At 41.0% G+C, this 18,499-nt stretch overlaps 1 long non-coding RNA gene across 2 annotated transcripts in view; it reads right to left on the bottom strand.

Moving 5' to 3' along the window:
- Positions 1–389: 389 nt before the first annotated feature.
- Positions 390–18,499, bottom strand: part of LOC141980838 (uncharacterized) — a 34,530-nt gene continuing 16,420 nt past the window's right edge. For both annotated transcript variants that reach the window (XR_012637612.1, XR_012637613.1), the window contains exon 3: positions 390–2,004. This is a non-coding gene — a long non-coding RNA (uncharacterized LOC141980838). The remainder of the gene's footprint in view (positions 2,005–18,499) is intronic.

Genomic DNA, 18,499 nt, shown 5'->3' with positions numbered 1-18,499 from the left:
AAAATTAGCACGGGGAAATAGTTTTTACTTTGTGTAATGACCCATCCACTCCCCGTCTTAATTCAAGCCTAATTTAATAGTGTCCAGTTTGCAAATTAATTCCAATTCTGCAGTTTCTCATTGGAGTCTGTTTTTGAAGTTTTTTTGTTGGAGAATTGCGACTTTTTGGTCTGAAATTGAGTGACTGTTTGAAATGGGCCATCCTGATTATCACTACAAAAGTTTTTTTCTCCTGCTGATAATAGCCCACCTTAATTGATTAGTCTCGTTACAGTTGGTATGGCAACACCCATTTTTTCATGTTCTCTGTGCGTATATATCTTCCTACTGTATTTTCCACTGCATGCATCCGATGAAGTGGGTTTTAGCCCACGAAAGCTTATGCCCAAATAAATTTGTTAGTCTCTAAGATGCCATAAGTACGTCTCGTTTTTTTTGCTGATACAGACTAACACGGCTACCACTCTGAAACCATCCACAAAACAGTGAAACTTACTACTCAAAGTGCTATCAGACATACAAAATAACTGAACACAAAAGAGAACAAAATAACTTGCTTCACTTACGTCTTCCAGTTTAAGTAATCTCTGGTAAGACTCTTTTTAGAGCTATGGTAGCAGGCTGTCTACAGTTTCAGACAGCCATCAATGCTTTGACTACACTTGGTTCATGTTTTCAAGATTTTCTTTGTAACCATTTTGTTGTAATCTCTCTTTTTTTAAATTAAAACTGATATTCTCACATCACTCCAGGAGCTGTGACCCTAGATATTTGGCTATGGCTTGATCTGGCACTGAATATAAAAATGTATATGTTGAATGTCTAAACAAATTACACATGATTTTCTGAAAGAAAAGTTTCTTTACTGTAGGATTTTTTTTTATAATGCATCATCTGTAAATCAAATACAAACAAATAAAAATTAGGTAATAACATGCATTCAACCGTTGCTGTTATCTATTAATTTAATATCATGTCCTACCTAATGACTGGAAAATGCAGTAATTACATTTATCTTGTAAAAATGCAAGTCATTATTTCCCCTTCAACTTTAGCACAACAATCAGACATTTAAATCCCAAAGGATGCTGAACATTAAAAAACAAAACAAAATTAAACTAAATTAAATTAGGAAACCCACTGAATGCATCCGATGAAGTGAGCTGTAGCTCACGAAAGCTTATGCTCAAATAAATTTGTTAGTCTCTAAGGTGCCACAAGTCTGCCTTTTCTTTTTGCTGATATGGCAAGTATCTACATTTTTTAAGCTCTGATATGGGTGGCGTATAGTGAAAAGATATTTTAGGAAGCAAATATAATTAATTATGAATTCAGGGTGAAGTTTTAAATAGCTTTTCATATGAAATTAATTTTGGAATCAGTACCCTTCAAAACAAGCTTCAGCATTAAATGGCATGAAATAATCATAGAAGATAATTTTATTGAATGTTCTGAAATCTCAGAAGGTCTCATTCTCCTTTCACTTCCTGCTGATTTATACAAAACATAAGTGGGAGGAGATGAGACTCACTGAATGCGAAACCTGCTTAAAAATAGGACAATGATTCCTGATATATTAGCAATTACTGCTGGCCTGTGCTATCTGCAGAGAATTGAGTTTGTGTAAGTTTCCTCCAAATTCTAAATTAAAACACAAACACACACACACACACAAATCTCCCAATCTACTGACCAAATGAAAATAACTTACCTTAGAATGTAAAGTAAACAGTGCTGTGCTTCAGCTGCTGCAGAAGGTGCACATTTAACTAATCAAGTCCAAACTCCCTTTGAGTTCAATGGGAGCTGGATTGGGCACCCTGTTCCTAGAGCTGTTCTTGTATGCTCACTGACACCGGTCCAGAAACAAAACCCATGATCTTGGCTTGTACTCCTAGGTAAACTTAATAATTAATACTTGGCACTTAGTGATATATATCTTCAAAGCATGGTGAAAACAGTGACTAATTAAAATTTGTTATAACACTTGTTGTTCTGATGCACCTGTAAAGAGAAATAAATAAAATAATATATAAGGCTGTATTGTGCCTTACTGGCACTAGTCTGCATCCTATTCAATGTAGTTTCTTATATCATGCTCATGACCTGAGTAGTACCTGAACTCCAGCACACTGGTGGCCATCCACAAAGGGGACTCATTCTCTTCCTAAGAAGAGATGAGTGTGCAAAGGAATGTTTCGGTTTTGAATTTTTAATAATATATATTATATACATACATATGTTGCTATATGTTTTAGTAGTTAAAGTAAAAGAAATACACCTTACACTTAGAGTGGAAGGTAGTGGGTTTCCAACAGTCCCTAGTTCCTGGGAGAGTTCATTTCAGTCTTGCCCAGCTGCATATTGCATTGCTTTAGTCCAGCTGAGCGGTGACAAAGGCTTGAGTAACTGAGGCCAGGTCATTGGTTACCAAGATGGGAGGTTACCTTGTACCCCCTTCCTCACTACCTGTGAAGAAGTCAGGTACATTGTAGCTTTTGTGTGTGTGTGTGTATTCATTTTTAAAACACTGACATAGGAAAGAACTTCTTACAGTAAAATTTGTGAAGCGTTATTATAAACATTAATGCTCTATATTCAGAGATGCTTAAAAGAAACAGCAACTTGGGCCAGCTGATGTGTGGAAACTCATTTTGTTTAATAAATTTTAAGGGCAGAAAGGACCATTATGGTCACATAATCTGGCCACCTGCATAACATAGGGCATCCACACACGAACTTCTGTATCAAACCCATAACTTCTGTTTGAGCTACAGCAACTCTTATAGACAGTCAATCTTCATTTAAACACTAAGTAATGGAGAATCCACCAAGTCCTTATGTAAGTTGTTCCAATCATTAATTACCTTCACTGTTAAAAAATAAAATGCCTTATTTTGTTTCAATCTGTCTAGCTTTAAGCTTTGAACCATTGGATCTTGTACCTTTCCCTGCTACATTAAAGAGCCTGAGCCTCACTGTCATAACTTAGCTATTTAAGTACTTGTATATCATGATCAGATCACCTCTTAACCTTCCCTTAGGTAAACTAAATAGATTGAACTTACTGAACCTCTCCCTGTGAGGCAGGTTTTCCAGATCTTGAATCATTTTTGTAGCTCTTTGCTGAATCCTTTCAATTTTTTCAACATCCTTTTTGAAGTGTAGACACCAGACTTGGACCCAGAAAGTTTAGTTACAAAACTAAAAATGTAGTCCACATTAATAGAAAGGCTTGCTAAGGCTCACTCACATACCTGCCAAGCAAACCTGGGTCAGTTTCCAGTAAACCTAGGCCAATGTATAGTTTTCCATTGAAATTGCAGGGAGCTTGCAAATTGCAACTTTTTTTAAAAATAAAACCAGCTAAAACTCAGTTTAGATTTTTAGATTTTTGTTGGTTTGTTTGAGTGGGTTTGTTTAATTGCAAAACTGAAAGCAGAAGTTTGGGGAACAGCATTTTGTGCAAACTGATGGACTCGAACCAAAAACTACAAAACTATTTGCAGGAACCTCTGAAGTCCCTGGTTTTCACAAAGATCTGTCTAAAACATTGTTTTAAGATAATTTTGTATGCGAAGAGGTGAAGGGGAAAAAGGAAAGGGATGTGAGTGAAGCATTCAGTCGGAAACATACAGGAGTTCTAAATGATTTAAAATGTAGATCTTATCTTGTTCATTCGAAGGCCTGCAATCATGTGTTCCCTGTAAGATGAGCAGTTGGGCGGCCGCCCAGGAGACAGTCAAGTGCCCTGCAGTTGATTAGCAGAGCCACGCACACCCAGCTGGCAGACCGTGTTCAGGTGCCCCTCCACCCCACTGCTTTGCAGCTTTGTTGCTCCTGCAGCTGCTCCCAGGACCCTCCTGGGGGCTGTGCAGAGCAGGGGAGGAAAGAAAGTGCTGATATCAGGGTGACCCCTCCCCTGTACTCCATCTCCACAGAGCAGGGGACAGGGCTCTGGACTCGCAGCAGCTCTGAGGTCTGAACAAGCCTTCTGGTGAGTGAGTGCCTTAAAGAGACAGAGACTTCCCCAGCAGCCAGCACACACAATCTCTGTCTGTCACACACACAGTCTCACCCCCTCCCCATGTACCGCACATGGGGGGGGGGGGGGGAGGGGGGAAGCATTGTTCAGTAGGAGGGGAGCTTTCAGTGAGTGCCTTAAAGAGACAGCGGATGGGCGTCTCTCAGAAACTTCCCCAGCAACCAGCACACACACAGTGCGTCACACACCTCCCAACACTGTTACTTCTTGGTACTTCCTGCAATGCACATATTCTCTGTAATTTTATTCTTTCAAAGTGTGTAATTTTAGTTTCTTGACTGGTCTATGCATTTCATAATTTTTATTTTTCTCTTACACTTAAATTTAATTCTTTGAGTAGTGAGTTCTAAAATGCCTAACTTGTCTTGGCTAGAGTTAATTATCCCTATTGGTAACTTTAAAAAAAAAAATTATATCTACGTTTTTTGCCTCCAGTGATGGTGCACATCCTCACCTTACCTTGGTGCACATAATTTATTCCACACATGGGTGGAAAAAATTAGAGAGAACATCGCTGCTATTTAATCCTATGTTATGTGCCATAAATTCTGGGATTGCTGAACATTCAGGAGATTGGCAATAAAGGGTGAGTCCTTTCAGATGATTGCTGGAAGAGAACACAGCTTAAACATTCTTTTGGTAATCTTGAGCTCTCAATATGTTAAAACTGCCTAAACCACAGTTTGACCAACAAAGACACAGACAAATAAGCCAAGCAGGTAACAAACTGCACTATACAAGTAGTGACTTTTTTTTTTCCTTGTAAAACGATGCTATTGATACTTCTTTCCCACACTAAAATTGCTGATTTTTCTTTTTTGGTTTTAATGGACAAAATTAAAAGCAACACCTCACTCCTAAAATGTATTGTCCAAAAAGACAAAATGGGGGGGGGGGGGGGGCTAGCGGGGAAAAAGGAAAAATTAACAAAAACAGCAAAAAAAAAATCAAATAATCTCACAGCTATTACTGCTTGTATTGGGCTGAAGAACAACTTATTCTGAGAGCAGGCACATTAATTTCAGTGGGACTGCTTACTGAGTAAGGTACCACTTGGCATAAGTAAGAGTGGCAGATTCGGATCCATTGAGCTCCAGTTTAGTTTTTACAGTGCCTGATATTCTCTAGATCCCTGACCTGCTTTACACTATAATAACTGAGCAGCAACAGTGCAGTAATTGGGAAAACAACAGAAATTGTGTGTCTAGGAGCAGTCTGAATTATTTTATTTTGGAATTTCGTGAATAAAAATAACCTCAGTTTTTCCTATTGACACAGGTGCATACATATAATTGTCACGCTGCAAGTGTATATACAGTTAACACCGCTGCTGAATTACCAATAGCATCAAACATTATAAGGTACTTTTACTGGAAGCACAGTTATGCTGTATTCTTTTCAAAAGATCCACTTCTGTGTTGCGCTGAGTTTCCTTCAACTTCCATGAACCTCCATAGGTTCAGCACCTTGCAGGACTGAGCATTATTTGAACTGCTAAAGTTCTTTTGCATTAATATTTTTCATATTCCACACTTTCCCATACTTAAGATCAGAGTGCATGCAGAAACCAAAAAGAACAATGGACAGTCCTGTGAATTGCTTCTCTGTACAGGATGTAGGGTGGAGTCCTACTGAGCTTGTGTAAGACGGCTGGAAGTCCAAAACCACACTCTAAAAACAAGCCTTTTTTTAAAAATGAATAGTCTCACAATAAGGAGGCCATTATGTTTGTTTCGTGAAATGCAGCCTTATAAACTATCAGGAACCATGCATGCTTTAAAATACTTTTATTTATTAAGATCTTAAATCATTAGACTATACATGTGCCCTAAATTACAAGAAATGAACTTTAATTATAAGTGAAAGGCTTTTTTTTTTTTTAAATAAAAACCGTCTAAGACCTGTGTTCAGTGTCTTTTTAATACATCCACTCCTCACACACCTAAAGCAGATCAAGAAGCTGCTATTCCTGATGATATTTAGGTGTTGAGAGTTATTCCTTTTTTAGTAAAAACACTAAACCCTGAGTATATGTCCTTGCTGGTACAGTAAAGAGGACATGGTTTTCAAATACCCTGTTTTAAGATGTACTTGTATGTAATTTTAAAAGCAACCCAAATATTTTGCTAGGGGCAAATCCTGCCCCCTCCTCTGAGAGTATGCAGGGCTCTCTTGCACCAGAACTAGTTTGGTTGGCAACTACGGTTGCCAACCCTCCAGGATTGGCCTGGAGGCTCCTGCAATTGGCATTGATCTTCCGGTGACTATTGAAAGCAATCCGAGAGGTTTTAATAGGATATTTTAAGAAAATGACATATATGGGGGGGTAAAAATCTGGAACAGCTTCAGTCAGAGTTGGCAACCCTATTTGCAACAGGTGGAAGCAAGACTTAGGGAGGCTACGAAGGGGTGTAGAGTCCTGTGCAATGTGAAAGCAGCACTACGAATATGACCACTGCTCCCAATGAAGCAGAGGAGCAGATAGTGCAGCACCATCATAGAAGGCAGCATACAGCCCACTGCTCTATTTCACAACATTCCACCCTCAGAAGTTGAAAAAGGTTTGTGTTGTTTTATTTCAAAAACATTTCATTCATCTTTAAAATGTTATCTTTGTTGATTAGGGGAAGGAGGAAGTTTTACTGAGCTATGGAAAAAACAACCACCAAAAAGGCATGTGTTATATTTAGGGCCCTACCAAATTCACCGTCATGAAAAACAGGTCATGGACTGTGAAATCTGGTCTTCCCTGGTAAAAATCTGTGTTTTTGTGTACTTTTACCCTATACAGATTTCACAGTGGAGACCAGCATTTCTTAAACTGGGGCTCCTGACCCAAAAGGGAGGTGCGGGGGGGGGTTGCAAGGTTGAAACACTTTTTTCTCTACGCCTTCAGTGGAAGCAGGATAGCGGTGGCTGGTGGCCAGGCATCCAGCTTTGAACGCAGCGCCCCGCCAGCAGCAGCACAGAAGTAAGAGTGGCAGTACCAAAACCTCCCTACAATAATCTTGTGTGCATTAGGGGGAAGAGGAGGGGGAAGTAAAACTACTCCAAGCAACCACTCAAGGAACTAAATATCAGTTGTATGTTTTTTCTTCTTTTAAAATGTTTAGTCTATTGCTAGCATCATTTACATGAAAACATGACCTTTAAAGAATTCACCTACTTCTCCTGAATATTTGTATTGATGTTTTAATTGCCTGTTTGTGTGATCACAATTAGTTGCTGCAGAGAGGCTTCTGGTATTTAAGGACTTCTGTTACAATCTGTCCCTAGCGGTTTGTGATACAAGTAAAAAATACAGAATAATATACAGTTAAAATATAGTACTGTTACAGAAAATTAAAAAAATACAGCAAACAGTTCACACTGTACTCAAGCACATCGTTAATTGTTAAATAGCTGCATTGATGGAATATCTAGTATCAAATCACCAAAATGATTGCTTTTGTAATGATAAAGTTTTGTAGTGCATTACCTTCACTATAATTTTCACTGGTAGGTGAGTTTAATATTGAGGCTTTCATTATAATGGTATTTTCCCATGCTCAACTTTCTGAACAATTCTGCTTTGGAGCTGAAAACTTTGTTCTGTTCCAAGAAGTTTTTCTTCCTCCCCGCTCCAGCCATTTATTACTAATGGGGCAGGGGAGGGAAGAAGGGGAAAAATAACTTTTCTAGCATTTTAAGGTCTATTTTTTTTCTAATAAAAACTTCTAAAATGGCTGAGGAACGTCTCAAAGTTTGTGATCCTTTCCAATTTTGTTTCATTGAGTTTGATTAGCATATGCTCTAGTCCATTATCCAAGCTATGAATTTAAAAGTACTCTAATATTAGAGGCAGAACAGAGCCCCGCTATATACTTCATTCAGCATCACCTCACAATCTGACAATTAGAAATTATTACATTCTACATTGTTTAGCTGGTTTTCTATGTTTCAACTTAGCTATGATCTTGTCAGAAATCCTATGCTGTGCAGGGTTGGGTCTTATGTATGTGGGAAAGTGGCAAGAAAACCCAAAGGCTGAAGGAAGTAAAGTTTATGATTTGATAGGTGGTATTCTTCCCTTAGAGATGGTATGCTCATGCATTGGTTCAATACTATTCGCTACTTAAGATGCTGTCTTTCTGATGAGACGCAAGATTTGAGGCCCCATACTCAGGCACAGGGAGGCAGAGGACAGACCACTGGAGTGGGACTCAAGAGACCTGGGCTCTATTTCCAGCTCAGCCACTGACCTGCTGGGTGATACTGGGCAAGTCACCTCATCTCCCTGTGCATCAGTTTCTCTATCTGTAAAATGGGGAGAATGATCCTTACCTCCTTCATAAAGGGCTTTGAAATCTACAGATGAAAAGCACTATGTGAGAACGAGGCATTATTCCATAAGCTAGTTAATTAAATAAATAAAATAAGTTAGACTGTAAATTGGAATTTGGCCAGGACATCTACTAAAAAGTCTCCCTGCACTTTCATTTGGACAGGATTCTTTTCTAAACTATGCACTGTTAAACTGCTGTAATATTTCACCCCAGAGGTAGCTGTACTGCAGTGACTGGTGAAATGATTCCTCTCTATGGATTGAGTCAGTTTGTGATCTTTATGCATGAAAGGAGTATTGTTAACACAAGCCACTTTCAGTCACATTCGCAGGAGTAAAGCAGTTAACAATAAAGCAGAACTTTTCAGTGTGCATGTCACTCCACCCAAGATTTATGGGAGATACCTTGGCACAGAGAAAGACTGTACGTAACAATGACTGAACTGACTAGAGCAAGATACAAACTAACTCCGAGTTGAAAAGAACAATGAAAAACAGAGTTTTGACGACATCATAAACCACAAAGAATTAATTCCATGCAGCTTACTTCTGTTTTTGTTTGAATATGGTGTTCAAACTTCTCTAAAACGTCAGAATTTTTTAATTCTAAACAATCCCATGGCTAGTATTATTGGTAACTAAAAAAATACTGGAATAAATATAAAAATTAGCTATAAAAGTAAAGCTAACTCCATCACTTACGTTCACTGTTTTAAAGGATTAAATAAGATCATTCTGGAAAGCATTCATGGTGTCTTGAGTTTAAAAAGTGTGTTTGCCAAGTCAAATTTTATTCATCTCTACACATATTACACTCAAAAAAACTATGTTAAGATTGCAAGGTCAAGCACGGAAGTGTTAGGAAATGCCAGAACTAATGTTGCCTGTATAACTTTAACATGGCCCCCTTGTACATACATGATCACATACTATTTTTCCTCACAGGACCCATGCCTTATTCAGTGTACAAGATGGATGGTATTCACTTAATGAGCAGCTATTCAATATTTTGTTTTATCCTCATTGTTCAATGTATGGCCCTAGATCTTATTTACTGCACACTACTCTAATCCTCCTAGGAGACTGAATTATTAATTTATTCAGTGCCTTTCCTATGCAGCTCATCATTACAGTATCCAAGTACATCATAAACATATCTTCACAAAACCTGTGGGGTGAGGCAGTATTATCCCTGTCTGACAGGATGGGGAGTTGAGGGTCAGAAAGATTAAGGTCAAAAGTATCCACTAATTTTGGGTGCCCAATTTGAGACACCCAGAACCTGATCAGCAGCCTTAGCACAGGAAATCTGTTGGAAAGTCAGGGATAGAATCCAGTTCTCCAAACCAGCATTCAACTGCTTTAACCACGAGACCCTCTTTTCTATTCCTGTAATCCTCTCTCATTATATACATACCTTCCAGGTTATGCAAAAAATAAGGCAGGGGTCCTACAGATAGCCTCCTTTACTGCACAACTCAGATTCATCCCCAATGTAAGTCCACCCTTTGCACTGAATGAGGTAGTGGCCTCAAGGAAAAACAGTATGTCCTCATGCAATTAAAAATTGTAGGGGAGAGGGACATGGACACAAATTAAGGTTTCACAGGTAACCTTCATTCTGGCATTTCCTAACTTTTGAGTGCTTGACTTTTCAACCTTCAGTGTTCTTTTATTTCACATAGTTTGGCGTGTGTAATATCCTAGGTTTTTTTAAAAGCAGACTAAAAAATAGAAATTCCATCATGTGGCATTATATTGACACCTACATGGCTCTTCAACAGGATTGGAACCTAAGATCCACTACACAGACCCCTGACTCTTGAGCTGAGTAACCAATAGCAGAAGGAGGTGGTCATCCTCCATGTGGACCAGCATTAGAGGGAGATGAGACATAGTTGCTGGCAGCAGAAGAATGGTGAGACAAGAATAATACCCAGCTCTTATAGAACACTTTTCATGAGTAGATCTTAAAAGTTCTTTATAAAGAAGGTAATCTTGAGTTCCATTTCAGACTATCGAGGGGAGTATATTCTTGTGATCACAGCCTCTTTTCCTAGTTCCCCCAGGCTTGATCCCTTCTGCCTCATCCTCTCCAACCTGTCCCTGACCCAGTCCTGTCTCCTTTTTTCAGTTGGGGTCTATAGTTAGGGCCCTCCCAATTTCACGACCATGAAAAAAAATGTATCACGGACCATGAAATAAGCCCTTCCCCATGAAATCTCATATCCCCCTAGCTGCTGGGAGTGCTCCAGGAGGGGGGCTCCTAGCTGCAAGCCCCCACCGGGCTGGAGGGACAGGACTTGTCCTTCCTTTGCATGGCATCTCTTGGGGGTGGGGGAGATCAGACCACCTCAGAGTGCCTCCCCCTGCTGTAGGAAGCTCCGGTGCTGGCAGCAGCCCTGAAGGTTCCTGCAGCTGGAGGAGGCTTGTGAAAGTGGGTCCAATCTCCCCCTTCTGCTAGGAGTGCCCCAGCTGAAGTCCCCACTGTCAGAAGGTGGACTCCAATGGTTATGACGTGTAAACATCTGAAAAATGTGAAACTGACCAATTTTAAAATTCTTTGGCTATGAAATTGATCAAAATGGACTGACTTTGGTAGGGCCCTAAAATCCTTAGGCTTCTCATCCTAGTCCCAGTATCCTTGCCTGGACATTCCCGGTACCCTCCTCTCTCCTTGTAGCGCCTCTCAGTCTCTCTGTCTGGGCTCCTAATGTATGGAGTTTTGTCATAACCACGTTGGTCCCAGGATATTAAAGAGACAGTTAGGTGAGGTAATCTTTTACTTGACCAACTTCTGTTGGTGAGACAAGCTTTCGAATTACATAGGGCTCTTAAGAGCTCAAAAGCTTGTTTCTCTCACCAACAGAAACCAATCCAATAAAACATATTACCTCACCTACCTTGTCTCTGGATTCCTAATGCAATTTCTGTCTGTGCTCCCCATCTCCCTCAGCTCTTTGTCCAACCAGTCCCAATTATCCCCCTGCACGCCATCTCCCTATGAGGTATGTCTCTGCTACCCCATGACCATTTTCTCCACCTACTGCCTCCTACTCTCACTCCCTTTTGTCCAGCTAGTTCTAGTTTCCCTCAGCTCCTTGTCCAATCTGTGTTCTTCCCCATCCTAGCAAACTGGCCCACTGTCTCCCTGTCCATCATGAGGATACCAAAGGCCTACACCTGACACAAAGGCTGACAAATTTCTCATTGCTGCTCCAAAGCACAGGGACACTAGAGCATTTCAAAGAAAAAGGTCTCAAGAATGTTTTAACATGTACAAAACATTTTTTCCTAGCCTCATTCTTGGAAATGGCTGTACCATTTTGGCTGAAATAAAACAAACAACCCCCCCCAAAGTAGACACCCGGCATGGAAAATTTCAGCCCAAATGGTTAAAAAGTTTTGCAAAGTTATAGGCAACTGAACACAGTTTCATGATGGGAAGAATCAGGCAACTATCATCAAATCCTTTATAATGGCCATACGTTTGAGGTTTTACTGTACATTCACCTGTCTATAAAACACAACCTAGGAAGTACTTATAGATATGATTGATTTGAAAACAGATCTCCCATATCAGCAGATATTCTGGGACACTGCCCACTGCCCACCGCCCAGGTCCCGTAGGTAAAGTTGAGAGGGCGTTCTTAGTTTGAGAATCCTGCCAGGGCTTAGGTGTGAGACAGAGTGCTGAGAAGCTCAGTGGCTTCAGAAGAGACTGTTACTAACCTTCTGTAACTGTTGTTCTTCAAGATGTGTTGCTCATGTCCATTCCATGTCAGGTGTACATGTGACACGTGCACCATTGCTGGAGATTTTTTCTCCCAGTGGTATCTGCAGGGCCAGTTCTATTGCCCCCTGGAGGCCCACACTCATGCACCAGTATAAGGGGCACTGCTGGCTCTGCGCCCTCAGTTCCTTCTTGCCATCAACTCCGACAGCAGGGAAGGATGGCAGGTCATGGAATGAACATGAGCAACACATCATCTTGAAGAACAATAGTTACGGTAGGTTAGTAACTGTCTTTTCTTCTTCAAAGTGCTTTCTCATGTCTATTCCATGTCAGGTAACTCACAAGCAGTGCCCCTGGCGGTGAGCTAAGAGTTCACAGGCATGTTGATTGAAATACAGCTCTCCCAAAGCTGGTGTCATCCCTGGGTTGCCGGGTGATGTGTATACAGGCCCAAGGACTGCAATGTGGCTCTCGAGTCTTTTAAGACTACACAGCTGTGTGTCCATCCGGTCCGAAAATAGCGAGGACCCTTCAAACAGAAGGTCCTGCACCTCCTGTGACAGCCCTGACAACCGCAGCCATGAGCCTCCCCTCATTGTGATCGCTGATGCCATCGACCTGGCAGCTGAGTCTGCCATGTCCAAGGCAACTTGGACAGAGGTTCCTGCCACCGTCTTTCCTTCCTCCACAATGGACAAGAATTCCTGCTGCACACCTTGGGACAGTGAATCCTTAAATCAAGCCATGGTGTTCCAGACACCAAAATTGTATCGCCCCAGCAGCACATGCTGGTTTGCAATATGTAACTGGAGGCTCACAGTAGAATAAACCTTTCTACCATTAAAGAGTCCAAGCATTTTGCCTCTTTTTTTGGGTTGCACTGGCCTGGTCCTGCCTATCACGCTCGTTGGCTGTGGTGACCACTAGTGAACCCAGGGGTGGGTAGGAGTACATGTATCCATACCCCCTTGCGGGCATATACTTCTTTTCTGCCCTTTTAGAAGTTGGGGACAGAGATGCATGGGTCTGCCATAGCACCTTCACCATTTTGAACACCCTTTGGTGCATGCGCAGAGCCACCTTCACAGGAGCCACACCAAAATGTCAAAGATGGGGTCCGTAAGCTCTTTGAGATCCTCCACCTCGGGGCCCAGATTGAAGCGATGCTCTTGAGGTGCCCCTGGTGGGCTTGAAGATTGTCGTGGGCCACAGGGTTAATGGGCCACATGAGCACCTCATTTGGGGAAGATGAGGAAGAAGCAACTGGTGGGGGAGGAGCTGGATCCACAGTCTGTTCCAGGGCCCCTTCAATTGGGAGTACCACGGGGTTCTCAATGCCGCAGTCAGAGTCCAATGCAGGTTCCAGTACTGGCTGAGATAGGGCTGCAGATGTTCATTCAGGAGGTCAACACCAACAGGGGTTGCCAAAAAACTGTCCAGGTGCCAGCAGGAACCCCCACTGATTCCAGTACTGACAATGCACTGGCCATTGTCCTGGGGCCCATGGATGGACCAGCACCGATGTCTATCTGGTAAGCTAGGCAATGATGCCTCTTCCGTGGCGGCGCTGACTCTCTCTTGAAGTCTGATGAGGATTCCATGAGGAGGGCCATGGCAGTACTGTTGCGCCTTCTAGCCAGCTAGAATGGGACTCCAGGGAGTGAGGATTTGGTATCGGGGAATGACTGTGGAGACTCGAGTGAGTGGTGCTGGGCTTGCATGAGTAGTGCCACACAGCCAGAGAACAGAGAGATCTCTGGAGATCAATGCCTGGGATCCAGTGAATGGCGTTGAGAGGATGGAGACCAGAGCTAGCCTGCTATGCCTAAGCAAGAGAGAAGACTGTTCCAGCAACCGTCATGGGTGGTAAGAAGGAACTGAGAGGTTGAAGGGCTGGTGACGCTGCTTATATTGGCACATGAGAATGGGCCTCCAGGGGCAATAGAGCTGGTCCTACAGATACACTGGGAAGAAAAAAACTCCGGCAACGGTGCACACAGTGTGTGAACATGTAACATGGAATAGACGTGAGCAAGAACTTGGGTGATTCTGTGCATGTCAACCAGCAGAAACTTAGGTGTCTATAGAGTTAGGGAGTATAAGTGGAGGTTTTGAGTATCTCAATGGTGCCTAGATATTGAACTTAAGTGCCTAAAATGGTAGTGAGGCACCTAAGTCCCTGAATCTAGCTCTAAGTCCCCTTTTAAGCACTAAAATTAGTAGCCTAGTTTTCAAAAAACACACAACTCCAGTGTTGGATGCTCAACACTTTTGAAAATGTAGCCCTTCATTCAGGTGCCAAAATATAGGTTGGGGAGCCTAATTTAAAAACTCACTTGTTAAACCTTATAAAAAAATTATACTAAATTTATAGGTTAAGTGTACAGAAGTTCACTTACATACAGACTATATACAAGGACTAATATAAAAAGCTATAAAGATAATGGAGTACAAATAAGACACAACATCTAATGAGAATGAAGATGGCACTAGCACAATTTCTGTGTAGTTGTGGAAACAGCTTTCTAGAAGGAACAGGCTAGGACAAGACCAATACTTGGCATCTTCAGCTCCACCCTTAGAGGCACTTCTGCATGCTAAAGCAAGTGTTTGTCTGCCTTTTACTGTAGTCATTTCAAGGCCAACTCTGCACACACCTGCACTGCCAAGGCCTGTTCTGCACACACCTCCGCAATTCAGGTTATCACAGAGATCGTTAAATCAATACAAGAGGTTATGTACTCCTGTGATACCTGAACAATGACTAAAGTGCAGTGTGAAAGAAATAGCTCACATAGCAGCCTTCTTTTAGAGATTTTTCTTATGGCTTTGGCATGCATATGAACTAACTCGTATTAGTTAGTACACTATATGAGGAGCATGTGATGTTAAATGACATGTTTTGTAGCAGAAATAATTAGAACCACTTGTGTCCCCCATCACTTTATAAAGCAAAACATTCTGTATGCCCCCCACAGATCAAAACTATCAAATTACTACTTTTAAGTCTAAATTTCAATCTAATGTTAAATTCTGCTTTCGAACTCTGATGTTCACACATGGACTAGACCTAATTTTATTAATTTTTTACTTCTAGTAACTGTTTTCCAATTATAAATTAATTGTAGTTCCTTCAGAAGGTGCATTGGGATACGCTACTCTAGCTTTATAAAATGGGCACGCACTAAAGTCTGCAAATGTGAAGGGCATGTGACTACTGTCAGTAAGAAGAAAGGAGCAGTTGATGTGAAGATAGCAAATGGTTATTACACATGCAGTTGTTATAAACAAGCTTATATTCAGGTGAAGCTGGAGTATACAGTTTCATTATAATTTGTACTATGAGCAATGCCTGTGACTAGAATCAGAACCAATCCCTGAAAACTGTCAATTAAAAAAAAAAAAGAGAGAGAGACTTGGTCAACTTTTAATGGGGATTTGTTTTAGAGGTTTCCATGTGTGCATGACTGAAATCAGAAGTAAAACATTGTAATTTTAGTGGCCCTGGTACATTCTTAGCTTCTCTTTAATTTTTGTTTCAAATAATACAATCGTGCTGTGATTGCACTTGCTATATGACTTATCCACAGAAAATGTCAGCATGATAGATATAAAGACAAACTTGACAAATAGTTCCTGCCTCAGAAAACAAGTCAATCTCTTAGCAGCAAACCCCGCCCCCCCCCATATAAATCAAACTATGCCCCAGCTCTCTATGGGCAAAGATGGTGTTGGGGTTACAGATAACCTGAAAAACTTGAAATAATTACTGGAACACGTAGCAAATATTATGTAAAATGTATTGTAATTAATATGTTTCTTCTACCCATACAAGTTTTTATATAGATAAAACAGGCACTTTTTAAAAAAAGTATGCAGTATTTTCCCCTGAAATGCTATATAGGAGTGGTTATGCAATTTTCACTATAAACATTGTGGACTACAAGAAAAAAATATAAAAGGAAATTTAGCATAAAGATGTCACTTAAAAAAGAATCACTTTTCAAATGTAAAAGCGTATGATTTAAATATAGTTTGAGTAATGAAGACCGACAAAATGTGATACAGATGTTTCTGCTCAGATTTGAAGTCAAACTGAATAGGCAGCCTCTGTTACTCACTACAGAATTAGGGAACTGCTTTATCTGACAAATAGGAGGCCTGGTTCTCCTCTCACATATACATACTCGTCTCACACCAGTGAGAATCGGTTTACTTCAGTGAAATTATTCCTTATTTACACCAGAGCAGGTGAGAAGAGAATGCAGTCCAGGACATTTTAGAATGAAAAATATCCAAATAAAACAAAATTTAAATCACCTTTTAACCTTGGATGTTACTAATAGGATTAAATGTAAAAAAAAAATAAAATAAAATAAAATAAAAAGACTTCTGGGAAAAAAGTAAATCAAACCAATTTTTTATTTCTATTTTGCAGTTAGTTTTCCCTTATACATATTGAATGGTTGCATCTGTACAGCCAGCTGGTACTTCACACGTCTTGTGTGCTAATATGTGATTATGCTCATGTGAATAGAAAAGAATGTACATTTATCTATACCACTATGGCAGCTAGGCTCCTAGTATAGTTATATCCATAAAGATGATAAAGGGCCAGATTGTGCCCAAGATATAAACTTGCATTGATGATGATGGTGCAGACCAGCCATACCCCATGGGAACTCCAGAAGGGACTGTGTCAGAGGCACAATCCCCTGGAGCTCAATAGAGCACATGGAGCGTGCAAGCTGCACTATCCCCTTTCTCTGCACCTCTGTATGTGGTAGGGGAAGGGGGGCATGCCCTCCCCATTCTCCATGGCTTTAGGGGCACTAAGAGAGCAGTTTCTTCACTCCTCTGAACACAGGACTGAAATACAGTGGGTGTACACAGATGGAGGGGTGTACGTGCACAAGGACTAGACACAATCTAGTCACAAAGGAGGAAGGATGGTCATGTGCTTAAGGCACATGCATTGGAGTCAGGAAACCGTTAGCAGCCTTACCACAGTTTCTTATGTTTATTCCCCAATTTCCTCATCTGTAAATTGGGGATAATACCACCTACATCACAGCAAGTTGTGTAGATAAATTCATTATGAATGTCTATGAAGTGGTTTGATATTCTTGAATAGGAGGTGCTATAGAAATTCAAAGTACCAGTATGATATCTGAGAAGGGGTGAAGAGCTGTTTTGTATTTAGACATAATGATGCGTTATTATGTCACTATCATAACAGCGAGCCTGATTCTCAGATTGGGTAGGGGTGAAGAAAGGAGAGGAAGAGAAACTAAAATGGCTGTCTTCCTATTTGTTTTCTCAAGGAGGAGGGAGTGGAGTTTCCCACCCCACTGCACTGAACAAACTGCAAGTGCACCACCACCGAACACCAGGGCTCCCAAAGGATCACCAGGAGACCAAAACCTTCCACATGGTTCTGCAGCCTGCTGTGGCTCCAGCCCTGTTCCTTGATAGCATGGTTCAAATGGAGCCACCCTGTCAGGAACTACTGTGGTTATGACTTCCCTCAGGATCCCTCTTAAGCAGGAATGTAGCAAAATAATACAAGCCCTTGCTGTTATTTTTCAGCCCTGAACTCCAGAGAAATAGGAGGGGAGGCAATAATTTGTATGCCCCAGACCCTCTATTTCCTCCCCACACAGATCATTTTGACTGGCCTTCACATCATCTAAGTAAATGAAATGACACATCAGAGGGGAGGAAAACATCTGTGCATAAGATTCCCTCCACATATGGCTCTCAGTGACATAACCAGTACAATGCTACTCCATTTTCATGCTTCCTAAATTTCTGCCTACATTTACATCTGCTTTGCTTTCCACTTCAACCAGCCGTTGCTTCCCTCCCAAACACCAGGACTTCAATTAAATGTCTAATTTCCCCCCACTCTCCAAAAGAGTTGTTCTGATTTGCAGCCCATCTTCCAACAGCGATCCAAATTCTTGCAGAGTTCTACTCACACAAGTAAATTCACAATGTCCTATTAACCTTACCTCATGTCTTGACCAGTTTGCCTATTCAATCCCTAGCAAACTAATCCTAACTCATAGTTCTCCACCTTCTTCCCCTTCCTTTATACTTGGACTTCTCTATATTGTAAAACTTAATTGTTACATGTTAACATGGTAAAGATTTAACAAACAAGTGTTAGCCATGACACAATTTTAAACACAACAGTCCTTGTTTACAGTGAGAGGCTGTTATGTTACATTACACAGATATTTCCCAGTACAGACAAACCATTGTTGCGACACACACCACTACACCATTTTGCCTCTTGGAGGGAGGGGCAGGGCAAGTTGCACTTAATCAGTGAACTTCCCGAGAACAGAAAACACTAGGGCTCAGTAAAGGCTCGTTTACACTGGGGGAG

The sequence above is a fragment of the Natator depressus genome, chromosome 1 (assembly GCF_965152275.1).
Source record: "Natator depressus isolate rNatDep1 chromosome 1, rNatDep2.hap1, whole genome shotgun sequence".
Lineage (NCBI taxonomy): Eukaryota > Metazoa > Chordata > Testudines > Cheloniidae > Natator > Natator depressus.
The sequence above is the reverse complement of the archived record's forward strand: the minus strand, read 5'-3'. Positions and strand labels throughout refer to the sequence as shown.